Source organism: Aricia agestis, chromosome 5 (assembly GCF_905147365.1).
Source record: "Aricia agestis chromosome 5, ilAriAges1.1, whole genome shotgun sequence".
NCBI lineage: Eukaryota > Metazoa > Arthropoda > Insecta > Lepidoptera > Lycaenidae > Aricia > Aricia agestis.
The window spans coordinates 5,823,101-5,837,768 of record NC_056410.1 but is presented as its reverse complement, the minus strand read 5'-3'; positions in this window follow the sequence as shown (position 1 = coordinate 5,837,768).

Genomic DNA, 14,668 nt, shown 5'->3' with positions numbered 1-14,668 from the left:
TTTGTTAATATCTCGGCTGGTGGACTCAAAGCTTTGGTGTCTCGTAATTTGGAGATAAAAAAGTTGAAATTTCAAAGGGTGCCTACGAGCTACTTCAACTAATTAAAAAAAAAACTTGCTTAAATAGTAACATTCGGAAATATTTTCCTTTTTTTCTAATTGTAAGTAATATTCATCTCCTTAAAGCTTCTATAGCTTTATGATAAACTTTTAAGACTTAATGAGGTTCTTACTAGTTTGAAAGTGTAAGTTTTATTAATATACCGTGATGCTGTTTTGTGCACATTGCCGTACATTGTTTAACGTGTTTGTATGCGTGCGACTAGACGTACGCGAATTATAATTGCATAAGTTGATAAAGAATGCTCTGCAATAACTTTACCACGGCAGTCCCCGAATGCCACACGTATTTTTTATAACATGCCTTAGATACTGATCATGATGTTGGATACTGCGAACATCTTATGCCGTCTTGTTATTGTCAAAGTTTACCAATTACTATGTCAGAACTTAACGCCGACGTCTGCCATTGAGGAAGTTCGTCACACTCCAAGTATAAAGACATAGGCTATTTGTTTTTATTAAGCCGTGACGTCACGATACTTGTGGCGTCTTCTGTTTTTTGTTACGCCGCTGTGACTGTGTGTGTATTTGATATTATGAGAAGATACAGCAGACCGCAGAAGTAAATAAAATAATTAAATATAATAAACAAAAAAAATCGACTTTATATTCCTCCCATACAAAACGCCAATTTCATATTATGTAAGGACAAGGGAAGGGACATTATTTGACGGAATTAATTTTTGGCATAGATGTAAACCATCTTTGAAATTCGATTATCTCCAAATGTAAAGCTTCCAAAAACCTAATGATTGTACGTCGTAGGAAACGTCTATTTGACCAAGAAATATAAAAATATAAGCTAATATAGCAATCGTATAAGAGATAAACTTATTTATAAATGAATGGCACACGACACAAACGGCCAAGGTTTTAATTACTGTTTTGTTTTACAATACGATCGCAGTCATCGGTCGGTTTCATTAGAAAACTCGTTGATATAGCCTTTATTCTGTACCTCGATTCTACAATATTATTAAGGTACAAGTTGGAAGGCGGCTACATGAAGGTGCAGCAGACGACGTGTCGTCACGACACTACTGGTTTCTATGTATTTCGGAGGAGGGTATTTCATAGAAATACATACAAAACAGTAGTGTCGCTGCGACACGTCGTCTGCGGTTGCTTCAAGTCGCCCGCTGCCAACCGGTACCTGTATGCAATAATAATTCAGTTTCTTGCCTCCTTTGATTCGGTCAAAATATGCATCCATTTAGAGCTTAAGCTTATACGGAACGTGGAAGAACTATAATAGGTGGCAGCACATATCATGTAATTAAAATTATAGCACAAGTTTCGGATCTGTGACGCTTGTTGACTGTAGTTAATTTCTTGTAAAAGATAATATGCAGAAACTATGGATGGAGAGTTTCAAATTAGCAAAACCAGTTCGCTACACCCTGTGGCTACACCTTTGTTTGTTGCACATGTCAAATCGAATCAAAATTAAATTCTTCCCCATCTCACTAATGTCAAGCCAACGTCTAAAATGTTGACGTATGTGTGAGTATTTTTTTAAAAGGTAACGCGGACAGTTCGCGCTGCTCAAAGGCATGAATTGCAAATGCAATGATGTTTTTATAAATGTGGAATCGAGGTGCTGTCACAGCTAATCACTGACTTCTCTTAATAAATATAAAGTTAATTGGTACAAGAGGGGTTACCTACTTTTATTGTTTTTAGGTCAAGGGATTTCCTAGTGCCGAAGGTTTTCGCCCCTAGATCATCTTGCTTTATCTGACAATAATAATTAAGTTTCCATAAATCAGGAAGATGGCGCGATGAGCTGGAGGCATACCAGCCGGGCTGGACAATTAAAAAGAACTGTATTTTATTATATGAAAGTTATTATTATGTTTTGCATGTTCATATTTTGTGTAATTCATGATTACAATCTTGGATTATTGTATAATTCTTTAGAGTATAATATAATATATAATAATATATTATTTTTCCTGTACATTAAGTTAATTGATAGGATTTTTTCAGGTTAACGAGCTTAACCTGGAAAAAAATACTATTCTGAAAGTTTCATATTTTAAACTTTGCACACGTTATACGGTAACCCTCGATGTGTAAAATGAATTTTCAACATTTCCTCATTCATAAATAATATGCACAAAAGCCACAATACAATACACATTCAGTGTAAAAGGTGATCCCTTTGTTCAAATATTTACAAAGGGTTAAAATCTAGATTTAGTGCCGCGCTTTTATCCTGATTATTTAGGTTACGAGTCAGCGAGTTACATGAAGTCCCGTCAAACAATTATTGCAATTTACTTGGCCTTGGCACGTTTTATTTTTAACGCCTGCTTGTTCATAATTAAAATTCATAATGGGCATTGTCCAAAAAAAATCACATGTACTTTTTATATTTTTTTTCGTTATAATAGAGTATTTTAAGAATATAAATTAAATAATTTTGAAATTCATTGGCTAGGTTTTTCTCAATAAATTTTTAAAGTTTCGCTCTGACGTCATCATCGGCCGCCAATTGACCTCTGCATATGTTTTAAATTTCCTTTCAATCTTAATTATAATGGCTGGTTCGTCAAATGCAAGTTCTCATTATGTGAAAGCTGATACGAGAAGCTTACCAAAAGTTCGAAACGTAATGTTAGTCGAATTTATTGCTAATTTAACGCCATTGAAGGTCAAACAAAGGTTAAACGTATTTGTTCAAAAATATAAGTAACTAATGGGTATTTTTTTCGTTTATATACAGAAAAACGATCACTGACCTTATTCCTCGAAGTGTTTTTGTAATGAGCAAAAATAAAAAAAAATGGACAATCCCCATTGAAAGAAAGACGCCATGTTCAGTTAATTCATTTTGTTAAAATCGCCGATATTTCAAAATTCTTTCCAGAATTTTTCCTACAAAACCTGCCTGTATTTATTAGTTTCGTACATTACAACCTTAACTTCTGTTACTCTTGTCTGAACTGAAATCCTTATTCAAAATCATGTAGAGTCATTATCCCATTGATTTTCCTTCGCAAACAAGGACCAACTAGAGATATTTCTAAATACATTTCAAAACGTGCACCGAAGCGCGCTTTTGTTAAATCAGAGAGGGTGTAGCGGATGCGAATAATTACTCTGTGGTAACTGATGAGTCAGCCCTCTGACCTCACCGATTTATTCTCTTTAATTTTTTAATTAAACTTCATTATCTTTTTAATAAATTTGCTAAAGCTCTTAACCTACTTCTTCCTTTGATGAATTATTGTGTAAAATAAATCACGACTTGAGTGTCTTAATAATATTATCTGTTTTTATATTATTGTAATTAAATTCTAATAAAATATTATCTGTTCATAATATATATAATATAAAATTGAATAAACTATAATATTATAGTCTACTAGCTGTCCCGGCAAACGTTGTTTTGCTTTATAAAGTATTTCGCCCATATTATTTTATTGAAGTGACTAAATAAGCACGGTATGTCACCATGGCAACGACCGTCGCGGCTATCCCGTCGCACAAACAATGGTCTCCGTCAGTCTCGAGTATTAATAATTATAGGGGTTGGTGATAAAAAAGTAAAAATTTAGGGTTGTATGTATTTTTGTATGTTGTATCATAAAAAAATAGAAATTAAAAATTTTGTCTAAAAAATAAAAATAAAAATTTAGGGGTGGACTACCCCTAACATTTAGGGGGATGAAAAATAGATGTTGGCCGATTCTCATAGATACCGGATAAGCACAAAAAATTTCATCAAAATCGGTCAAGCCGTTTCGGAGGAGTATGGCAACGAAAACTGTGACACGAGAATTTTATATATTAGATTTAAAATTTGGATATTCTTATAGGCCTCTTGGATATCTCTAGTGGCGCGGCGAGTGGCAGATTCAGGCAACACGTGGGTGTCAGAGTGCGATCAGCTGTGAAATACGGTTTACTAGTTAAAAATGAAAACACGTTGAAAACGTTAAAAAGTGCTCTGAATAAGGAAAATATGGGCGGTACGAGGTACTGTTGTGTTGTAGGGTGCAAAAATTCCCAATCACGGATTCGTGAATTAACATTTTATTCGTTTCTGAGACGGAATTGGGAAACGTATCGAAATCAACATGCCGATTATTAATCATGCTTAAATCTAAATCTCGCATGAATATTTATAAAATATCACGTGCAAGTTATTTTTAAAAGCTTTTATTTAACTTGCTTTGTATGTATGTAAGTATGTATGTTACGGTGGAATTTTGGAACTCAATTTTAAGGTACATATATTTGACCGATTGAGCTGAAATTTTGCATACGCGTTTAGTTTGGATGACCATGCACGATATGGTATGTGACATCACTTTAAATCCAATATGGCCGACCATCCAAGATGGCGAAATAATTATTTTCTATGCAGCCCTACAATATGGATATTAAATGAAAGGGCTTTTTGAGAGTAACTCGAAAACGAATGTAATTTCATTCTACATCCAACATGGTGGCTCATCCAAGATAATTAGTTATTTTTAATGCACTTCTGCGATATGGGTATCAAATGAAAGGGCTCATTGAAAGTAACTCGAAAACGAATGTAACGTCATTCTACATCCAATATGGCGGCTCATCCAAGATACGGGAATAGTTATTTTTAATGCACTTCTGCAATATGGGTATTAAATGAAAGGACTTACTGAGAGTAACTCGGAAGCCGCGGTCGCGAGACTTAACAATGTATCAGTAAGTACTTGATTTTGTTAAAATAAAAATATAATATCAATTTACTCAGTAACATAGTTATATATAAATTATTAGTACTAGTTTATTTACAAATCGCGCAACAAGCTTTTATTATCATGCAAATTGTATAATATTATATTGAGTATTATAACTTAATAGTTAAAATTTTTAAGGAGTAATTTATTTTCTTTTTTTTAGACTATTTAAATAAAAGCTTTTTTTCAAAAAGTTTTTTGTTTATAATTTATTTTAATATTATTGTTATTTGTTTCATTATGTTACATAATCATATATTGTAATTTAAAAAGATATAATAAAAAAACTAAGTATAAAATTATTGTCGGTTAAATTTTTCAGAACAATACGTATTTCTTCAATATTCACTTTCGCGTTTATAATATTATCATACTAATATACTAATTACTGATAATATTACTAATAATACTATAAGTGCGAAAGTGTGTCTGTCTGTTACCTCTTAACGCCTAAACTGCTGAACAGATTTTGCTGGAATTTGGCATGGATAACTCCATAATATATTCTTAAGAGTCCCGAAAAGGGACATAGGCAGTGGCGTAACTATAAGATCCGGGGCCCGTGGCAAATTGATGGGGCTCTATCAGTAAAACTTGTCACGTTAATAATAAACAATACTATGTACTTACTTAAAAAAAAATGCCCTTTTGGGTCGGGGGCCCGTGGCATTTTGCCAGCCCTATATTTACGCCACTGGACATAGGATACTTTTTGTCTCGGGAAAATGTACGGTTCCCGAATCCCACGCGACTAAAGAGTTATGGCACAAGGGAGTTGCGGGCGTCATCTAGTAAATTTATTAAGTATATTACATAATATTATTAATCATAAAAATCAAAGAATAATTTCTTTGATAATGAAATACATCTTCATTTTCCATTTTTATTTTGCATGTATGGTTGAAAAGTTGCTGAAAATATATTTGTTAGATTATTCAACTAAGTATTAATAAATTTTTCAATTAATACGAGTACATAACTCCACTTTCACGTCGCACAGTCGATTACCTACTCTGGTCTGTGGTATTACTTTTACACGGATGATTCGTTCTCCATCATCATGAATTTCGAAGACCTCATGAACATGATTGCTTTGGAATTAGTTTGTGCTCTATAATTTTTAATTAGGTCAACAACCTGTTTTTAGTAATAAGTAATAAGATGATCTTACAAATAAATAATAAATAAACTTTGTACTTAACAAAGTAAAAAATCATATTCAATGAATTTGAAAGAATATTTCATGATCGTGTATATTTAAGTAAATATAGCTTTCGATACTGATTTTCCGCTGAAAAAGTCTGCGGAAATATTATGAAGTCCATAATTAATAATAATTTGGCTCATTACTTTTATTGTGCTAAAAATATAAACAATTACATGCCATGGTGCCATACTTATTTAGTCACTTCAATAAAATAATATGGGCGAAATACCTACTTTATATGGCAAAACAACGTATACCGGGACAGCTAGTATACATATAAAAGCGTTATAATTAGTTTAAAAATGTCACCGTGGCTGGAGCCTGATCGTTCTTGGGCACGAGATAGAGCTATTGTCTACTGGATAGTTCCATTATATATTCGATAATAATTCGATAGGAACCGTCTCGTTGGTAAACATCTCAGTGGGGACATTTTTTGGGAAAAAAATCGTTAAAAAGTCTTTCATAATTTATGGACCCCTTATCATCCAATTATAAATACAACCGTCAAAGCAAACATTCCAATAACGAGTCTCATAATATTATGTTGGTGGATGCCTGTCGCTGTAATGGTAACCCACTGATATTTTATTGAGTTGCAAATCCCTGCTCATTGCGATTCATCAGTTTTTTCAGTCTATTGGACTTTTTATGTACATTTAACCCCTTTTTATGATTGTTGTCATTGAGCCAAGTGTATTATACATAATAAGCGTCTGAGAGTCGTAATATTTATTTTTATTATACCTACGATTTAGGCAAATATGTTTATAAAGCCTGTTTTAGAATCGTAATAAGATTTTATTGGATTTACACATTTGCAAGTAAATTCCCTGAATAAGGACGGTTTTATTTTACTTTCGACTTACTGAGATTCGAGAGAGGTTTATGACACAGTCCCAGAATAATTGTCTTGCGATATATTAAAACAAGTAACGATGGGATTGACATCGTATTTTTCGTACAAAAATCCCTTTAAATAAATATAAATAAAGATTAATAATCGGCTAAGTGCGAGTCGTACTCGCGCACGAAGGGTTTCGTACTGTAATAGATAAAAAATAGGCCAAAAATTGTGTTTTTTTTGTATGGGAGCACCCCTTAATTTTTTATTTTATTTTAATTTTAGTATCAATTATTAAAGTAAGTACATAAATTATATTTGTGGATTCCGTAAAAATTTTTATTGCCTAGGGTAAAAAAGCCAAAAAGGTAAAAAAGCCCCCTTAAATATTTTTTTTCAGTATTTGTTGTTATAGCGGTAAGAGAAATACACAATCTGTGAAAATTTCAGAAGTTTAGCTATAGCGGTTCTTGAGTTACAGCCTGGAGATAGACTGACGGACAGACGGACACATAACGAAGTCTTAGTAATAGGGTCTCGTTTTTATCCTTTGGGTACAGAACCAAAAAAATGAAGTATTTTGTACTTGGCGTATTGGTGTACTTGGCAGTTGGCGTACACCTATTTTTAAAAAGTTTAGCATGATCAATAAAAAAAAATACACCCTGGTTTTGGAACCTCCTTCAGTTGTTTTTCGGTTAAGTACGGAAAACATAATATTATGAAGCTAAACACGAAATCTCCTACTTTTTGGAAGTCAATTAAGAAAAAAAACAGAACACAAAATGGCCTCCTTTTTGCAAGTCGGTTTAAGTCGGGGTCCATTGCGGACATCGGACGTTACTAAACCCTTAAGCCTAATGTCTACATTGATCATAATGGGACCAAACTACAGACACTCCCATCAAAATAAAAAAATAATTATCAAAATTGGCCTCTTCTGTTGGAAGTTATGCATGAACATACAAAAAATACACGCGTTGATTTTAGACCCTTTCTGATTTTTGTCGGTTAAGAAAAATTGTACGTAGCATTTATTAAGCCGAACATAGAATCTCCTCTCCTTGCAACTCAGTTAAAAGCCGGGGTCCATCATTCACATCAATGTAATTGCTGTCGCTGTTTCTCGGCAATCGCTGCGGGCTGCGGTGATCAAATTACTCGGACGTAATGCTCGCGGACTATTAATTTTTTGCTGACGTTTATTAACGCGGGTGACTTATGAACGAATTTCATCGACACTTATCAACCATCTCCCCTCGTTTGGACGTTTTTGTGTCGTATTTGCTACTCCTAATAGCAAAGAGCGGTATAAATAGGTAGACCTTTGGTTCGCACTCTTAGAGGGTGCAGGTTCGAACCCGGGTGGAGGCGTGAAGGAAAACATCGTGAGGAAACCCGCACATAGTTGGTCCCAGACGTATTGACTAGTTCTTTCCTCTGGACTAGGCCGACTACGATGCGAGAATGCCGTATGCGCTTGGGCAACCATACGGACATTTAAAAATCTTGTCCCAGGCACTACATTATTTGCAGAGAGGTTACTTCGCTCTGAAAAATACTGTATAAACCATCCATAACGGATGTAAAGGCCTAGTTTTTTTTTGCTACCCCTTTAAAACCAACCAAGACCGTTACTATACATGTGTGTGTGCTTAGTTTTGTATGAAACACCACTTTAAAAATTTGATGCTGGTTGAGGGCGAGCGAAGAGAGCCCTAGTATATCTCACAAGCACAACCTATACGTTTTGTGGTACGCTTTACGGAAAAACTTGATAGTTTTTCCGTAAAGCCTATTGACTTGTTCTTTAACATATGTGTTCTCATCAGTCAGTCAAGGCACGTGGGAGAGCCATGCTTCGGCACAAATGGGCCGGCTCGACCGGAGAAATACCACGTGCGAGTGTCCATGGGCGATGAAAGTTGCTTTCCATCAGGTGACCCGTTTTATACATATTTCATAAAAAAAAAAGGTGTGACGACGCGAGCCCTCACAAAACTGGGATTTTAGCTAGTTATATGAACATTAAAATAAAAAAATACAAAAAAATATATGTTTATTTCAGATAACTCAGATCCATAAAATTGGTAGTAAAGAAACTTATCGCTATTATGTTAGTATTCTATTCTAAAAAGAGATTTAAATTCAACATATTGTCATTTTAAAGTACAAAATTTCTGAGTTTCAGTTCAGGACTACGCACGTTTACTCTGTTCGTTCGTTCATACTGTTTCATAATAATTCTCGTTCACAGCTAAAACAAAAGCATTAGGTAATACAAACTTATTAATTATGCTTTGTGTACCGAGAAGCCTCTGATTCCATCAAAACTTACTCAATGTTCGAAAGTACTATATTGTTCTGAAGTGTTTGTATAGAGTTGTTCGAGTGCTGCGGCTGGCACTCGTAAACGTCTTGATTTATTAAGTCTTCAAAGCCGGTCAAAGACTAATGAATACGGAATTGAAGGTAGTTTGTCATAATTTAGGTGAAATTGTTTGAGAGATGTTGACGCAATGTCGAGTCTGAGATCAAACGTTACAAATAAACGAACTGTTCCGTATCAATGTATCCCGTATATTTTATTGGATCGAAATTAATATTATATTATTTTAGGCAATAAAATGATTTTTTAATTTTGTTACTGTCGCTAAAAGTCGAGAACGGTTGAACCGATTTGGCTAATTTAGGCTTGTAATATTTATGGAAGTCCAGGGGAGGGTTTATATAAGGAGGGAGTGATACGATGATTAATGAGACATTTATATTTTGTGGGTATGTAATGCGAATGAACCCGCGAACAACAATGAACACATAAAACAATATCTTCGTTACTATAATGCGCCGTCTCCATAAATTGTACATTGTACAGTTATTATTATCTCACAAAATTAATTTGTATTAAAGACGAAGAAAACGAAGTTTCGAAACAATAATTTGTTGACGCAATTTCTCACATCGGAGCGGAGCGAAAACATTCATTGAGTTAGCAATTATATTCAACATCATTTCAAATATGATCAAATAACTGCTGAGAGATAATTGCTTCCGAATCGCTTAGGAGCTGTTTGCTTTATGTCTGGGCGTAATAGGTTTTTGCCTTTCATATTTCATTAATTTTAAGTTAGTTCAATCAGCTAGTACCCCTTGGGGATATACGTTCAATCAGAGCGCTCGTTTGCCTATCAAAAATGCGTAGGTGTAATGTAGGTGTAATGTAGGTGTAGTGCTTTTATTACGGTTGAAATTTTGATTTCAGTTAACGTGCTTAACTCTTAGGGTCAATTCAGACTGCAACGCGACGCGTAGATGCATTTCTAAATTTGTATGGATTTGACAGATTCGCAAGACGTCTCAAGGTCTCAAGCAATTGAAATCTGACAATTTAGTACAAATTTAGAAAGTCATCTACGCGTCGCGTTGTGGTCTGAATTGACCTTTAGCCTCGTTTTTACGTCTAGGGGACATGTCGCGGAGGCAAGTCGTCCGACATTCACGTAGTTTGTGCCTGCAACTTTGTCCCTCGACTGACGACATAATATGACTTGTTCACACTAGTCAGTGGTGAACAGTAAAGCCTGTCGGACGACTGTCGAGGGACACGGCGACAAGTCTCGCAACCCGTAAATGTCGCTGCGACATGTCGCGGGACACGTACATTTCGTGTCGGGCGATAAGGTCGCTAGACAAATGTCCCCTAGTCAACACAGTTTACACTTTGGGTTCGGAATCCTAAAATGTATTCTATGTCTTTTCCCGGGACTTAAAGTATCAAATTTCAGCAAAAACGGTTGAGCGGTTTGGGCGTAGAGAGTTAACATACATATACTTCCGCATTTTTAACCAAAGACTTCGATTTAAATAGAATTCTTTGTTTTTAACATCAGTACCTATGGATGTTAAGTGCTACACAAATTATTAAACATTTTGAACAAATAAAATTATGAATATTTCATATTAAGAGAAAATTATATTATTAGGTGGGGGATTAGAGGAAGCTAGTACAGGCAGCCTGCTCATAAATTGTTTGGAGTTACTAAGCTTAATAGCTTGTAGCAGTATTAGGATTTCTAATTAATTTATTGCCAAGCTGGAGCCACGAGCACTGAAGTAGCAATGCTGGATAACATAAATGTGATTTTGTATTGTACTAATTCATAAGGATGAATGAATGAATGAATATGCTTTATTGTGCTCAAAATATTATACAAAACATGAAATAAAGGAAATTCACAAGAACACGGCATGAGCACAAAGGCGGCTTTATCGCTGTAAAGCGATTTCTTCCAAGCAACCTCTGGCGCATGGAGACAAATTACAACACAGTGCAGCTTGAGTTGGAATAAGACAGAACTAGAAATTAATTAATATCATACATCTTAATTACCTAGGAACAATCTTACACTAAATCCTATTCTAAAAATATGTTACGATAAAATACTATTTAAAAATATACTAATACACAAATACTAGATCAAAAAACAAACTAATATATATTTTAATATAATACACAAAGGTAAATAAATACAATATTGTAATAAATTATATTATAGCTTACAGTTCCTTTGCACGAAATCTCTACTAGATACCAAGGTAATGATTCTTAAGCATTTTTTTGAAACTTTCGATAGTTTTAGCTTGCCTGATTTTGGCTGGCAGGGAGTTCCATAGCAGTATTGCTCTGACTGTAAATGACTTGTTATAAAAATTGGTGTTGTGTTTAGGGATATGGAGAAGGAGATTGGAAATAGAGCGCAGTTGAAGTTCGGACAGCAACGAAGTATAATTTATGGTTGATTGAACTTACCTTAAGTGAACTTCAACCAAAATTATGCGAGTTGCTGCATCCGTAGAGATTTAAGATCCCACCCCACCCACTTCTCTTAGTTTGTTGCCCCTATTCTTTACTTGCGGAATGATAAAATATTATGATTTATCCTCTCTAAAAAGAATGACGGACGAACTGACACCGCCATCTAGGAAAGCAAGGCGGAATTACTATAAAACCAATCGATTGTCTTTTTTACAGTTTTAAATTAAATAAATATCTAAATGGCGTGTGATGATGCAGTACCACAAAATGCGGACTACAGGTTTATTAAATCTCTACGGATGCAGCAACTCGCATAATTTTGGTTGAAGTTCACTTAAGGTAAGTTCAATCAACCATAAATTATATCTACTTCAAAATTGAGTTCCAAAATTTCACCCGAACATACATACTTACATACATACAGAGCAAGTTAAATAAAAGCTTTTAAAAAGTACATGATCCGGTTAACTTAGTATAATATTCCATCTTAAATAAACTTTACCAAGTCGGTTTAGCTGTTTTCGAGTTTTAGCGAGACAAAATTGAAAATTCATTTTATTTAATACTAGCTGTTGCCCGCAACTTCGTCGGCGTGAATGTATGTTATTAAAATCGAGATTTAGAAAATTGAACGCCCATCTACGACTATTTTAGTTGGATCTATATTACACACGAAATTGTTAATTTACATCAAAGACCCAGGAAACTTGAACCTCAGATACGTATCGTTTTGAAAAATCCTTTCTTTGAAGGCCGCTTGGCGTGGACAGGGGATGGGGGCCACAGTAGGTATAGCTAAATTAATATTGGAATTTGTTGTGGACTGCTGCCAATAATAATTGTGACAAAAACGCTTGAAGGCATGGATTAAGTTCCTATAGCGCTGTCCACTATATCACCGTAGTATGCGACATCAGATATTCACTGTAGGTTGTATAGCATTGTAGTTCTTTCGTCTTGGCAGAAAAAACTCTCCCAGAGAACATGATGAGAGGTTTATTCAAACATACTGCCTTCGGTCGTACATATTCTACCATTTCTACCTATGTGCTCGACTGATGCTATTGACTTAGATCCATAAAATTTTACTTTCAAATTTCCATGGCCGGTAACGAATTGAGATACGCAGTGGCCAATATTATCCATTATCCATCCAGGATTTGGATAATCATTTACGAATATTAGGAAAAGTTTTAAAGATCGACCTTTGTTAGAATTGGTAATCACTTTGGTTGTCTTTGTTAATTTCGAGGAGTTCCTTCAATTCCATTACTTATCAAGTCACCGTTTTTAGGGTTTCGTACCCAAAGGGTAAAAACGGGACCCTATTACTAAGACTCCGTTGTCTATCTCCAGGGCTGTATCTCAAGAACCGTTATAGCTAGAGTTCAGAAATTTTTACAGATTGTGTATATCTTTTGCCGCTATAACAAAAAATACTGAAAATAAAATAAAATATTTTTTTAAGGGGGGTTCCCATACAACAAACATGATTTTTTGGCCTTTTTTGCTCGATATCAATAATGACAACAGGCAGGTAGTTGAAATTTTTACAGAATTTTTAATTATATGTGTACTTTAATAATTAATAATAAAATTAGAATAAAATTAAAATTAATTCCCATACAAAAACACAACTTTTGGCCTATTTTTTCTTTATAACGGTACGGAACCCCTTGTGCGCGACACCCGACTCGCACTTAGCCGATTTTATTGTAAATATGGTATCAAACTCGGGCAATCTATACAACAAAAAAAGAATTTTGAAAATCTGACCACAAACAGCAAAGTAAACATTAAAAAAGTATCTAAGATGTTGACCAGGGATGTAATGTATCATCATGCCAAATTTCATTGAAATCGGTCCAGCGGATTCAGAGATTAGCCTGTACAAACAGACAAACAGACATACAGACAAACAGACAAAGAAACAAAAAATTCAAAAACAGTTAAAATGTGTTCTACTACTCTTATATGCCCTGACTCGTTTTTTTCAAGTTTATTTTCAATGTACAAAAATTTTACCTCTACGATTTTATTGTAAGTAAGTATAGAAAAGATAATAATCAATACTTCTATACTTAATATTATAAAGCGGAAGAGTTTGTTAGTTTGTTTGTTTGTTTTGAAAAATTCTTTCAGTTTTAGATAGCCCACTTATCGAGGAAGGCTATAGGCTATATTTTATCACGCTAATACTAATAGAAGTGAAGAAATAGAGGAAAGTGTGGAAAAAACGGGGGAAATTATTTGAAAGGGCTTATTTGAACGCGCTAATCTCAGGAACTACTGGTCTGATTTAAAAAATTCTTTTAGTGTTAGATAGCCTATTTATCGAGGAAGGCCATAGGCTATATTTTATTATTCTACGACCAATTAGAGCAAGTTATGTTATTTGGCAAACATGAAGAATAGACCACGTTAAGGGACATAGGCTATTTTTTGCGGAAAAATATACGGTCGCGTGAAATTCCTAAATTACGCAAGCGAAGCCGCGCGGAACATCTATATATATATATATATATATATATATATATATATATATATATATATATATATATATATATATATATAATAAAATCGTATATAATATAATCGTAGGAAAGTCAATGCTGTACATTGAATATTTTTGTACAATAAATAATACTTGGGACGTGATCTACTATACTAACGCGGACGAAGTCGCGGGCAGCTGCTAGTATGCTAATTATTTTCATTCGATAACCTGACGAATTATTAATTAAAACCTCTGACAATTATTGTTATTTTCCAACTGCTAAAAATTGTGTAGTAGCTAATTGGGACAGCACACATTTTCTGTGCCCAGCCCGCCCGCTCCGTGCGTGACGGTTTCACCGCGGTTTAAGCTAATTCTTTCTAATCCGTGCATAGCCTGCCAATGATTTCATTAGCATGCCATGGGTTTAGCTATCTCACTGTTAACAGTG